The sequence below is a fragment of the Mus caroli genome, unplaced genomic scaffold, assembly GCF_900094665.2.
Source record: "Mus caroli unplaced genomic scaffold, CAROLI_EIJ_v1.1 scaffold_13011_U1_1, whole genome shotgun sequence".
Taxonomy (NCBI): domain Eukaryota; kingdom Metazoa; phylum Chordata; class Mammalia; order Rodentia; family Muridae; genus Mus; species Mus caroli.
The window spans coordinates 27249-39174 of NW_018388645.1; the positions used below are offsets into that span (position 1 = coordinate 27249).

The window sequence follows — 11926 nt, forward strand, 5'->3', positions numbered from 1 at the left end:
CCTTTCCCCCTTGATCACTAATTGAGAAAATGTCTTACAGTTGGATCTCATGGAGGCATTTCCTCAACTGAAGCTCCTTTCTCTGTGATAACTCAGCTGTGTCAAGTTGACACAAAAATAGCCAGTACACCTGTTTATGGATGTGACTTGGCTATTGTTCTAAGTAATTACTATGTAGACTAGCCTTGAGCTTTTCTAGCTCTATTCAAGTAAATAGTAATGCCTGATTATTTTCACTGTCTCTACTAGAGGTAAATTTGAATGTTACTGAATAGAAAACATTCTTACTGAATTGCAAGCTCAGGGTCGGCTTCAAGGACTTTCTAGGACATTGGAACCCTAGTAGAGGCTTATCTATATGTCAAAATCAATCCTTAAAGGCACTTAAAACAATACTGAAAGAGAGCATACGGATCCATACACCAGACTTACACTGGGACAGGTTTTGAGTGTACGTGCTATGGGAATGCCAAGGTTCCAGGAGGCTGTTTCCGTGAAACTCTTTGCCTCGTGACTGCTTCCAGGCTTTTAGGCCTGTCATGCAGACTTCACTGGAGTGATGTAGCATGTTCCAAACCAATCTTGACGGGCCTGTGACAGCAGGAGCAAGGACACAGGAGCCCTGCCTGACCAGCAGCCTGGGTTCCTTCTGATCGGTGCTGGTATACCTTGGTTTCAAACACGCCAGACAGCCCTATGGTCCCCAGAGGAGACACCACTTCCAGGCACTGTAACATGACCAGGATCTTAGGATTCCAGGATCCCAGGATAACAGGAGCTTGGTCACACCAGGATTCCAGGGTCTCAGAGGAAGCTTGACTGCCAAGAACTCTGACACACCCAGAATCTCAGGTTTACAGGAGCCCAGAATCATAGAGAAAGCTGGACTCTGAGGAGTCCTGAATCAACCGGGATTATAGAAAGGACAGGCTCCAATCAGATATACTGAGGGCAGCAAGCACTTGAGATAATCAGATGGCAGGAGGCAAGTGTAAGAACAGAAGAGCAAAAACCAACGTTACTTGGCATCATCAGAACCAAACTCTCCCACCATAGCAAGTCCTGGATACACCATCACACCAGAAAAGCAAGATATGGATCTAAAGTCACTTCCCATGATGATGGTGGAGGACTTTAAGAAGGAAATAATTCCCTTAAAGAAATACAGGAAAACTCAGGTAAACAGCTAGAAGCCCTTAAACAGGAAACACAAAAATCCCTTAAGGAATTACTGGAAAACACTACCAAGCAGGTGATGGAATTGAACAAAACCATCTAGGATCTAAAAATGGGAGTAGCACTACTTTTAATATTCTATCTTTGTTTTGTGCATTTGGTGTTTTGATTATTATGTGTTGGGAAGAATTTCTTTTCTGCTTCAGTCTATTTGGAGTTCTGTAGGCATCCTGAATGTTCATGGTTATGTCTTTCTTTAAATTAGGGAAGTTTTCTTCTATAATTTTGTTGGAGATATTTACTGGTCCTTTAAGTTGATAATCTTCATTCTCATCTATACCTATTATCCTTAGGTTTGGTGTTCTCATTATATCCTGAATTTCCTGGGTGTTTTGAGTTAGGATATTTTTGCACTTCGCATTTTTTTTTATTTTTGTCTCCATGTTTTCTATGGAATCTTCTGCAGCTAAGATTCTCTCTTCTATCACTTGTATTCTGTTATTGATACTTGCATCTATGGCTCCTGACTTCTTTCCTAGGATTTTTGGGTTTTTGTTGTTGTTTTTGTTGTTTCAAGACAGGGTTTCTCTGTATAGCCTAGGCTGTCCTGGAACTCACTTTCTAGACCAGGCTGGCCTTGAACTCAGAAATCTGCCTGCCTCTGCCTCCCGAGTGCTGGAATTAAAAGGTATGTGCCAACATGCCCGGCTTTCCTAGGATTTCTTTCTCCAGTGTTGTCTCCCTTTGTGATTTCTATAATGTTTCTATTTTCATTTTTAGATCCTGGATGGTTTTCTTCAATTCCGTCACCTGTTTGGTTGTGTTTTCCTGTAATTCTTTAAGGGCTTTTTTTTGTTTCCTCTTTAAGGACTTCTGCCTGTTTATCTGTGTTCTCTTGTATTTCTTTAAGGGAGTTATTAATGTCCTTTATAAAATAGTCTACCAGCATCATGAGATATGATTTTAAATCCGAATCTTGCTTTTCTGGTGTGTCGGGGTATCCAGGACTTGCTATGGTGGGAGTACTGGGTTCTGATGATGCCAAGTAGTCTTGGTTTCTGTTGGTAAGATTCTTACATTTGTCTTTTGCCATCTGTTAATCTCTGGTTTTAAGATGTTCCAGCTGTCTCTGGCTGGAGCTTGTTCCGCCTGCAAGTCTGTTAGCCTGGGTCAGCACTCCTGGGTGACCAGCTCTCTCCTGGCAAAACCAGTGCAAGAGGGCTACAGGACAGCCCCACCTCCTGGCTACAGATGTAGGCCTATAGAACTCTGTTCTAGAAATTCTGTTGCCTGTGCTCTCCTGAGCAGACCAGCCTTAGAGAGGAATGGCAATCTTCCCTGAGTCCTGGGGTCAGACCACTTCCTGGAGGCAAGCTCTCCTCTGGCAGGGAAGGTACACAGAGGACTGAGGATCAGCTCCACCTCCTGGCTGAGGATGAAGGCCTGTAGGACCATGTCTGAGAAGCACTGTTGCTTCTGTTGCCCGTGCTCTCCTGCACTGACCCGCCTCAGAGAGCTACCAGAGAGAAAACCAGCATAGTTTTCTATACTGCCCAGGGCTGACAGTCTAAGCATAGCACTGCTCACATTGGAATCCTGCTACATTGATCATTAATCAAGGAAACATTCTAAAGTCAGATTTTCATTCCCTCCTCTCAAGTGACTCTAATTTGTATAAAGGGGATAAAAACTAACCAGCACAATATTTTGCATATGCAGATCAAATGAATCTGTGTGGGGTATGTGATATGCAATTCACAAAGAAGACATTAAAAGTTAAAAAAAATTAATTAAATTAAATTAAATGGTAAAGGAACTTTGATGGAAAAAAACATCTGGGGAAGAAAGAGATGGATAGATCTTAACAAATAGGTGAAGGATTTGAAAATACTTGCACCCCATGTAAATGCTTATCAAAAGTAGACCTTTGCTGAGGATGTGCTCAGTAATCAAGTACAATTCACCAAAAGGGTATTCAGCACAGTGTTGCACCAGACCAACACACTTACTTCAGAGCTAGGGAAGTGTGACAGTGGGCAAAAAATGGAGATTACATGTTTTATATCTCTAGTGGAGTTGATCCTGGTGCTACCAAGCCTTTGATTAAAGATATTTGTGTTTCCTTTCAACAAATTTTTAAACAAGTGATGTAACATCAAAATAGTGTACATCAGTGATAATCATATGTTAAGTTCATCACAACCAAAGAATGTTCCTTGACAGAAATTTCCATGTATTCTAAATGTATAATGCGTTTGCAGTTGTCGAGGTCTCCTTCTTAATACTAGGACACTGTAAGACTTGATCATGTGAAGATCTTATGAATGCTGAGAAATGTCTTTGAGTTTCTAAGATTATCAGTTCTCTTGTGTCTTAATGATACTGTTCTGTTGAAGTCACCCAATACCTCTGAGACTTATACTTTTTGACATGCTTTTCCACAAAGATTTCTGAACCCTGAGTGCTGCTTTTGTTTTATATAAACTGGTAAAAAAAGAAGATAGTCCTGAAGACAAACCTTACTCATGTCATCAATATGGAAAATTTGTGCTGGTCCCCAACTAGAAGCTTTACCTCTAATGTCTAGAATTTAAGTTGCTAGAAGGTACCCTACGTGGTACCAGAAGAAAAGATAAAGGGAATAAAGAGTAATGTATCCTCTTGCAAAATTGTCCCTCATCCAGGCCAAAAAGAAATGTGAAGAGGTGGTAGGAAAGATCTGCAGAGTCAAAGGATGAGGAAGATGGCTGGGAATAGAAATATTCTAGAAAGGGAATAGGTAGACCACATGGTCATATGAATATGACTCCAAAAATACAATCAGAGGAGGGATCACTATACCTTGCATGCTAGTATGGAAGGAAGAAAGGTTGCAAAGTTTCTAGCCTACACAATCATTTACAGGAAACTGTAAATATGGAAAGGGGACAGGTTGACACTGCAAGAGAAGGGAACAAAGATTAGCCATGTAGTACCAAATAATGAGACACCAGAACATAAAAGTATGCAATTTTACATGCTCTCTACAGTTTATATTTCAAATGTATATGCAAATACATATATGCATTCAGTAACAATTAATGATATAAGAGGCCATGTGATGGCTGAGAAGGACAGTGCCATGCATTATATGTGCATTATAGGAATACAGGGTTACAAATGGTATGTTGGAATCAGGAAATATAAAGAAAGCAATTAAAATACACTCTCAAAAATAAGCTACCATATAACAGTCAACATAAAGCAACAAACAATACTCTGAGGAAAAAAATCACACTGTCTTTCACGAACTGATATTCAGAAATAGTAAAGTGTATGTGTTTGTATTATGTGTGTAATATTAAACTGAATTATCTTTAATAACTAATATTTTAACAAAATTTATAATGAGATCCTTCATCTAGAGTGATATATGATCACAAACTTCACTGACCTAATTGTGATAAAGGTATTTGTATTGCATTATTTCCACTACTGATTTTCCTCACTGAATAAAACACTTACATTTCATAATGAAATGGAGTGTTTTCATATAAGGTTCAAGAGCCTTATACAGCAGTCATAAACGGAACCCCATAAATCCTTTTCATATACTGTACTCTTCTTATTACATTATCTGATATTTTGAATATCTTCATAGAACATTGTACATTTTCCCAATATTCCAGGTCTCTGTGATGGCCATCAACAATATGCAATGCTGTAACTCTGCTCCATAATCTAATAACATTCCATCTTGTTCCTCTTTTTAAATCAATAACTTTGCTGAATCAGTAATCTATGATATTCCAAATGCCAACCAATGTAATTTACCAATTTGCTGATGTAGTTTCTGTTGCTGTAAGAAAACACACCACAGTCAAAAGGGATATATGATAAAGTGTTATTTCCCTATGTACCTTGGTCACAGTTAATTGAAGGAAGCTAAGACAAGAACATGGATGCAGGAACTCAATGAAAGTTCATGGAATAATGCTTATTACTGGCTTCATGTCCATCCTATCTACAGTCTTCTTTTTTATAACTCCTAGAACAACTGGCTTAGAGGTGACATTTTCCACAGTCAGTAGGGTCATCTTATATTAATCATTAATTAGGTACATGGCTTACACACAAACTACAGTTCAAAATGATGGTAGCCATTGCTCATTTGAGATTTCTGTTTCTCAACATCTTCAAGTTTGTGTATTTATGAATGAAACCATTTCCACCAAACTTTAGGAATTGGCATAACAATGGACAGTGCTGTCCTGTTTGTAACTTCAAATTTGTATATTACTTAAATTTTTATATGATTAAGTACTACTTTTGTTAAGACAAAAAGAAATATGTTGAATATCTCCTAATATTTTCATACTATGAAAGTTTCAATAAAGCAATTTATCTTTGTAGCTCTGTATAAAATTTGAATCTGGACTAACTAAAATAACACTTTGGGACAAAGATGCACCCTAGCAAGCCTGCACTAGAAGCCAAGATGGAGAAAACCTCCACAACCACCATGACTGTTCTCCTGGTGCTGTGGTAGACAGGGAGGAAGGTGATCCAGACACTGCAGAACATCAGCATGCTGAATGTTAGGAACTTGGCTTCATTGAATCTGTCAGGAAGGTTCCTAGCCAGGAAAGCCACAGTGAAGCTCCCAAGAACCAAGGAACCCAAGTATCCCAGGACAACATGGAAGGCAATGACAGAGCCTTTGTTGCAAAGAATGACAATCTTCCCACGTTCAGTCTTTATATCTCTTTCAATAAAGGGAGGAGAGGTTACCAACCAGATTCCACAGAGAACAAGTTGGATAGGGTACAAATGGGAATGACGAACTTAGTTGCCCCTGTCATCATCATCCCTCTCATCCTTCTTCCTGGAGTAGTGAGATTGAAAGCCATGACCACAGTTATTGTTTTGGCCAACACTGTAGAAACAGCCACAGTGAAAGATAGTCCAAATGTGGTCTGCTGTAGGATGCAGGTGGCCTGGTTGGGATGTCCACTGAAGAGCAATGAGCAGAGATAGCAGAAGACTAGAGAGATGAGCAGGATGTAGCTGAGAATGCGGTTATTGGCCTTCACAATGGGAGTATCCTTGTACTTCACAAAAGTGACTAGTACTATAATTGTGATGGCTGAGAAGGACAGGGCCATGCAGCCTAGCACCATCCCCAATGGATCTTCATAAGCCAGAAATGACACAGCTCTTGGGAGGCAGTGGGTTTTCTCTATGTTGGTTTTCTCTATACTTATCATCTGGACAGCTCACAGATTTCTCCATATCTGCTGGCAAACAACAACAAGTCCTCATAAGATATCATCATTATGTATTTAACAATTGAGCATTTGTTTTATTCTGAAGATTCCTCAATAAATATTTTGGTGATGAGCATCTATTCAATTCCTTATTGCTATAGGGAGCATTGACTTAAGGGTTCTCTGTGTCAACCTATACATTGTGATGGGACAAAACACCATCGTGGAGAATGCAGGAGGAAAAATATATTTATTAAACAAAAAGAAAAAAATGTTTTGTTTTTCGGTGCATTATGAATAGTAATATGAATCAACTCAGATTATTTAATACCTCAAACCTTAAGTTGACTGCTCACATGCCTGTGCATGTGCCGACTTAGTTCTCAATGCTAGTTGATAAAATGCAGCATGCATTTCAGGGTTGTACCCTCTGTCAGTATCTACGCATAAGCACAAGAACATCCAATTTCTCATGAAAATGCTGTTTGCATAAAGAATATTTCTGTAAGTGAAGCTACATGCCTCATAGGCCTATGCAGGTCACCCTCACTGTGCTAAGATCTCTTTCTTCACAACTGCACATTCCAACCTAGATGGTATTAAGATTATGCATAATCACAAGCATTGTTACTTGAAATTAGTAACTATTAGTCACAGCACATGTACCATGTTTTGAGAAAATTGCTCTTGAGAAATTATTCTAATCTAGACCTCATTTAAGCCTCTTATGAGAACACTCTTGGCTCCTATTACAAATATTCAACTAATTTGGTAAAATCTTTAGACACATTTTCATGAAACTCACTGATAATGATACAAAAATATTGTCTCTTAGTAAATGTTATCCTTGTGCATTATATATATATATATATATATATATATATATATATATCAGGACCATGTCAAATTTGTGCTTTGCTAACCATTCCAAAGTGTTGTTGAATGTAAAATGATCTATGCTATTCTTAGAGATTGAACAATTAAAATAGTTCCACTCTAGTATAGTATGAGAAATATCTACTGGGTATTTGTCAGTGTTAATTGTTTGTATAAAATTTCTAAATTTAGCAATCCTGTCATTGTGGTGTGCAAAACTGACAGTCCCATGGAAGAAATCAAGGCTGAAATCCTTTTTATTTATGATGACATCCCATTATGAAATTGTGATCCAGATTCTCTGTGCACCTAAATCTTGCCATCTTCTAAAGCTGACTTCTAGAGTAGAGTTCATTTCACCATAAATGACAACAACCTTTGCTCATGATGTCATAATTTGTTTGTCATATATCTTAGCCCTTGTCATGTATATCTGCATGTTTTCTGGGATTATATTAACAAAAGATAAACAGATTCCATGTCTTTGCATTTCTTCTCTCAAGTTTGATAGAAGCTGAATACCCTGGTCATCATCTGAGATAAGCAGACCTATCCAAATCCATCTGAATTGAAGCATCAAGGAGACCACGCTATGGGACAAATATGTGTCCTTGGTTGCTACCTGAAATGGTAGCATATGGGAACTGGTCATGGTCTCTTAGGTTAGGATTAAATGGTCCAAAGAAAACCTAAAAGATATATATGAGAGGATCAAACATCCACATGACGAATGTGACTGTCAGGAATTTCGACTTATATACAAGTAATGTTACTCATCTTTCAGAACTCCTATTAAGGATGCTAGGATTATGCTAGGAAAATTATATACATTTTCCTATTAGATATTGGACTTTTCCTTACAAGTCTGGATTTTCTAGAAAACATGTTTTGTGTTTGTTCAGTACATTTCCAATCTGATAATTTAACCATTTATAATATATGTATAACAGCACACACACACACACACACACACATGCATGCACACACACACACACACAAGTTTACCAAGTTTTCTTCCCAGGTACCTATGAATGGAAGAAAAAGGTTGTTAACTCATCCAGTGTCACATATTCTCACCTTTGGTCTCCTAGAATTAATTGCCAGTTTTACAGATATTGTCTGTGATGGTCCTGTAACTATTACATCACATCTTTGCCATAATCCACAGTTATAATTAAGATAATTCAAAGCATTTTTTGTGGTGAATACTTTTTATCAATAAATCCCAATGTATCTCACACATTGAGCAATGAGGGAGAATACCAAAGACATGTTGGGTAAAAGATAAGGATTCTTGTTTATCTCATCAGTAGCAAAAAACATTACCAAAAAATATTCATATCTTCTTGCTGGTATTCTAAAACAAGGCACAGGGATGATTAAAGAGGATGTTTAAAACATTAAATTTTCTGTCCAATTGCAGTATGCTTTGTACTAGAGGACACGCTAAATTTCTGTCTAAATTCAACCTTTCTTGAAATACACTTGGGAAATTAGAGATCTTTAGCGTTGAATACAGCTTAAGAATTCCCCCCAATAGGTCAGTCTGATATAAAAATTTTATATTCATGAAAATCCATAAAGAGCTGTTTTATCTCTGAATGGCATCCATGAACTAGTTTACAGTCCTAGAGAGTAAAACTGCTACACAATAGGCTGAGTTCTAATCCCACAGAATCAGGCATCTTTAATATCTTGGGGTCTCCAAGTCAACTTCAATTTCAGGGCCTTAGTTCCAATGTCTGGGATTCACACATGATCTTCTGAGCACTTTCAAAGGCCTTGGGTCACTTCTCCAGATCTCTTCTCTCTTCCACTGTAGACTCTGGTTAACACCACCTCACTGTTGCTGCTGTTCTTGATGGTCATCCCATGGTACAGGCATCCCCAATATTCTGGGGACTTTTCCAGCAACCAGGCTTCATCAAATAGCCTCCCACATGCTCTCTTTATGGTCCCAAAGCTCACCTTCTTTGCATAACTCCTTTACTCCTGGGTCATCTACTACAACTGAGACTGCACCTTCACTAATGGCCTTCTCTGGCATCCCATAGTGCTAAGCCTCAGCTGCTCTCCCTGGCTACTTCATACCTTCAAAACGAGTACAACTTGGGTGATTCTTCCACATTGCCAAGTCCAACTGGCACACAAGATACAACCTTGGTATCTCTAGAACACAGCATCTTTGTGATCTTAGAAAACACCTTCCAGAAGATTTCACCTCAGTGATGCTGGTCTCTTCGTAATCCCTGCTAATCTCTTAGCTCCAGCTAACCTGTATCAATTGACCCAGACATTCCTTCTATTCTTCACTCTCAAGTCAGAGCCACATGGCTGATTCTGCCAAGTCCTGCTGCTTGCTGGGGCTGGAACATGTCGTCACCTTATTGTATTACTAGCTTTCTGTTTTCCAACTTCCTCACTCCTAGAGTTTGCCCTGTAGATTGACCTTAAATAGAAAGATCTTCATGGCTCGGTCTCCTGAATGCTGGAACTAAAGGCATGTACCACCACACCTGGGCTTCAGCTTTTCTTCATCTAGAACTTTCTCTGTCCCAAACTGTCCTTGAACTCAGAGATCTGCTTGGCTTTGTCTCCTGGGATTAAATCTGTTTAGTATCATACCTGCCCTTAAGATTTTCATAGCTACTGTTCCTCAGCATCTGGACCAAAAGCATGTTTCTTTTAGCCTCAAAATCTGGATCACATGTGGGGCCCCTATTTCGGAATTCTAAGGTTAAAAGTCCAAACCATTCCTTGTTCAACTGCAAATACAAACAATAAGCTCATCTGGGTTGATCTTGCCCTGAGATCATTATTCCCTTAATCTTTTTATTTCCTTGAACACAGAATTTCTGCTTTATTTTACTTCCTAGAGTTGCTTTATTTTTATATGAACGATATATTTTGTACTAGTTTTCTTTTTAAGCTTGATATGCTTGAACAGAATGCTCTTTATGGGACTAATCAAGAAGACAAAGACTTTGCTGGGCTTTTTAGAGAAGTCCTTCGTCAGTGCAACTAATATAAATCTCTTTACCTTAGCCTCAGGTAGTCTCTTCAGACAATGGCATAAAGCAGTCACATTCTTCACCAGTATACCACAGAAACAGTCTCTAGGCCAAATATTGGAACTCTCTACTGAAACCTCTATTCAAATCACTCTCAGCAACAAAGTCTTCCATATTCTTATTAGCATAGCCCATTATGTCACACTTAAAGCATTCCACTGCTTTCCAAATACACACTCTTCCAAAGAAAAACATGGTCAGCCCTATCATCGCAATACCATAGACCCTAGTACCAACTTCTGTATTCATTAGGGTTTTACTGCTGTGACCAGACTTCATAAGAAAGGCAACACTTATAAGGACATTTAGTTGGGGCTAGCTTACAGATTCAGAGGTTCAGACTATTAACATCATGGTGAGAGCATGACAGCATCAAGGAACGCATGATTATAGGAAGAACTGAGAGTTCTGTATTTTCATCTGAAGGCCACTAGAAGAGTGGCTCTCATGTGGATAGGAGGAGGGTCTCATTTCCCAGTTTCACAGTGGCACACTTCCTTCAACAGGCTACATCTACTCCAACAAGGCTATAACTCATAATACTCCCCGGGCCAAGCATATTCAAACTAACCCTGCTCGAAACATGAAATTTTCTATTCAATTACACTAAACTTTGTACTACAAGATATGCTAAATTTCTGTGTAAATGCTAGCTTTCTTGAAATAAGGTCAGGAAATTGGAGATCTTTACAGTTGAATATAATTTCAGATAATAAATATAAGTAACTCTGATATGATAAATTTTATATTTGTGAAAATCTATAAAGAGTTTGTTTTTCCTCTGAAAGCCATGAATGAACTAGATTATAGTCCTAGAGAGTAAGACTGCTATATAATAGTCTTGAAGTTCTAATTCCCCAGAAACATAAAAACACGCCTTGAACTATATATGAAATTCATAACTACTTCAAATGTTTTATTATTTGAAATTTGTCTTATGTACCAATATCACAATCATATTGAGTACTTTAAGAATTAAATAATATACCAAGATATTTTTCCTTATTGGATATTTTATTCATTTACATTTCAAATGTTATCCCTTTTTTGAGGCTCCCAGGACCCAACAGGGACATTAGCTGAAATTCCCAACAAAGGGGAGAGAGAATCTGTAGAGCCTATATCCAGAGGTTAGGCAGGGCCCTGGTTGAGGGATGGGGCCACCCACTCACCTCCAAATTTTGACCCAGAAATGCTCCTGTCTAAAGGAAATATGGGGACATCAAAATATTTTATTCTACTTTTCTATTCATATCATTTACTACCCCAAAAATAACATTAGCACATATTGAATAATATCCATAACTCAGGATTCTACTTCTAATGTTTGAATACTAAATTATGTTTCAATACATACAAAATTATCTTTGAAAATTAAACATAGTGAACAAAAATAAAATATTACAGACAGAATCATTAAGAAATACATAAAAAGCCATTGTAAGATATCACTTAAAATTATTCATGTTTCGCCGGGCGTGGTGGCGCACGCCTTTAATCCCAGCACTCGGGAGGCAGAGGCAGGCGGATTTCTGAGTTCGAGGCCAGCCTGGTCTA

The 11926-nt window shown here is 38.3% G+C and overlaps 1 pseudogene; it reads right to left on the reverse strand.

Annotated features, from left to right (window-relative positions):
* Nucleotides 1-5543: 5543 nt before the first annotated feature.
* The window catches only part of LOC110287715, a 7597-nt pseudogene continuing 1214 nt past the window's right edge, over nt 5544-11926 (reverse strand).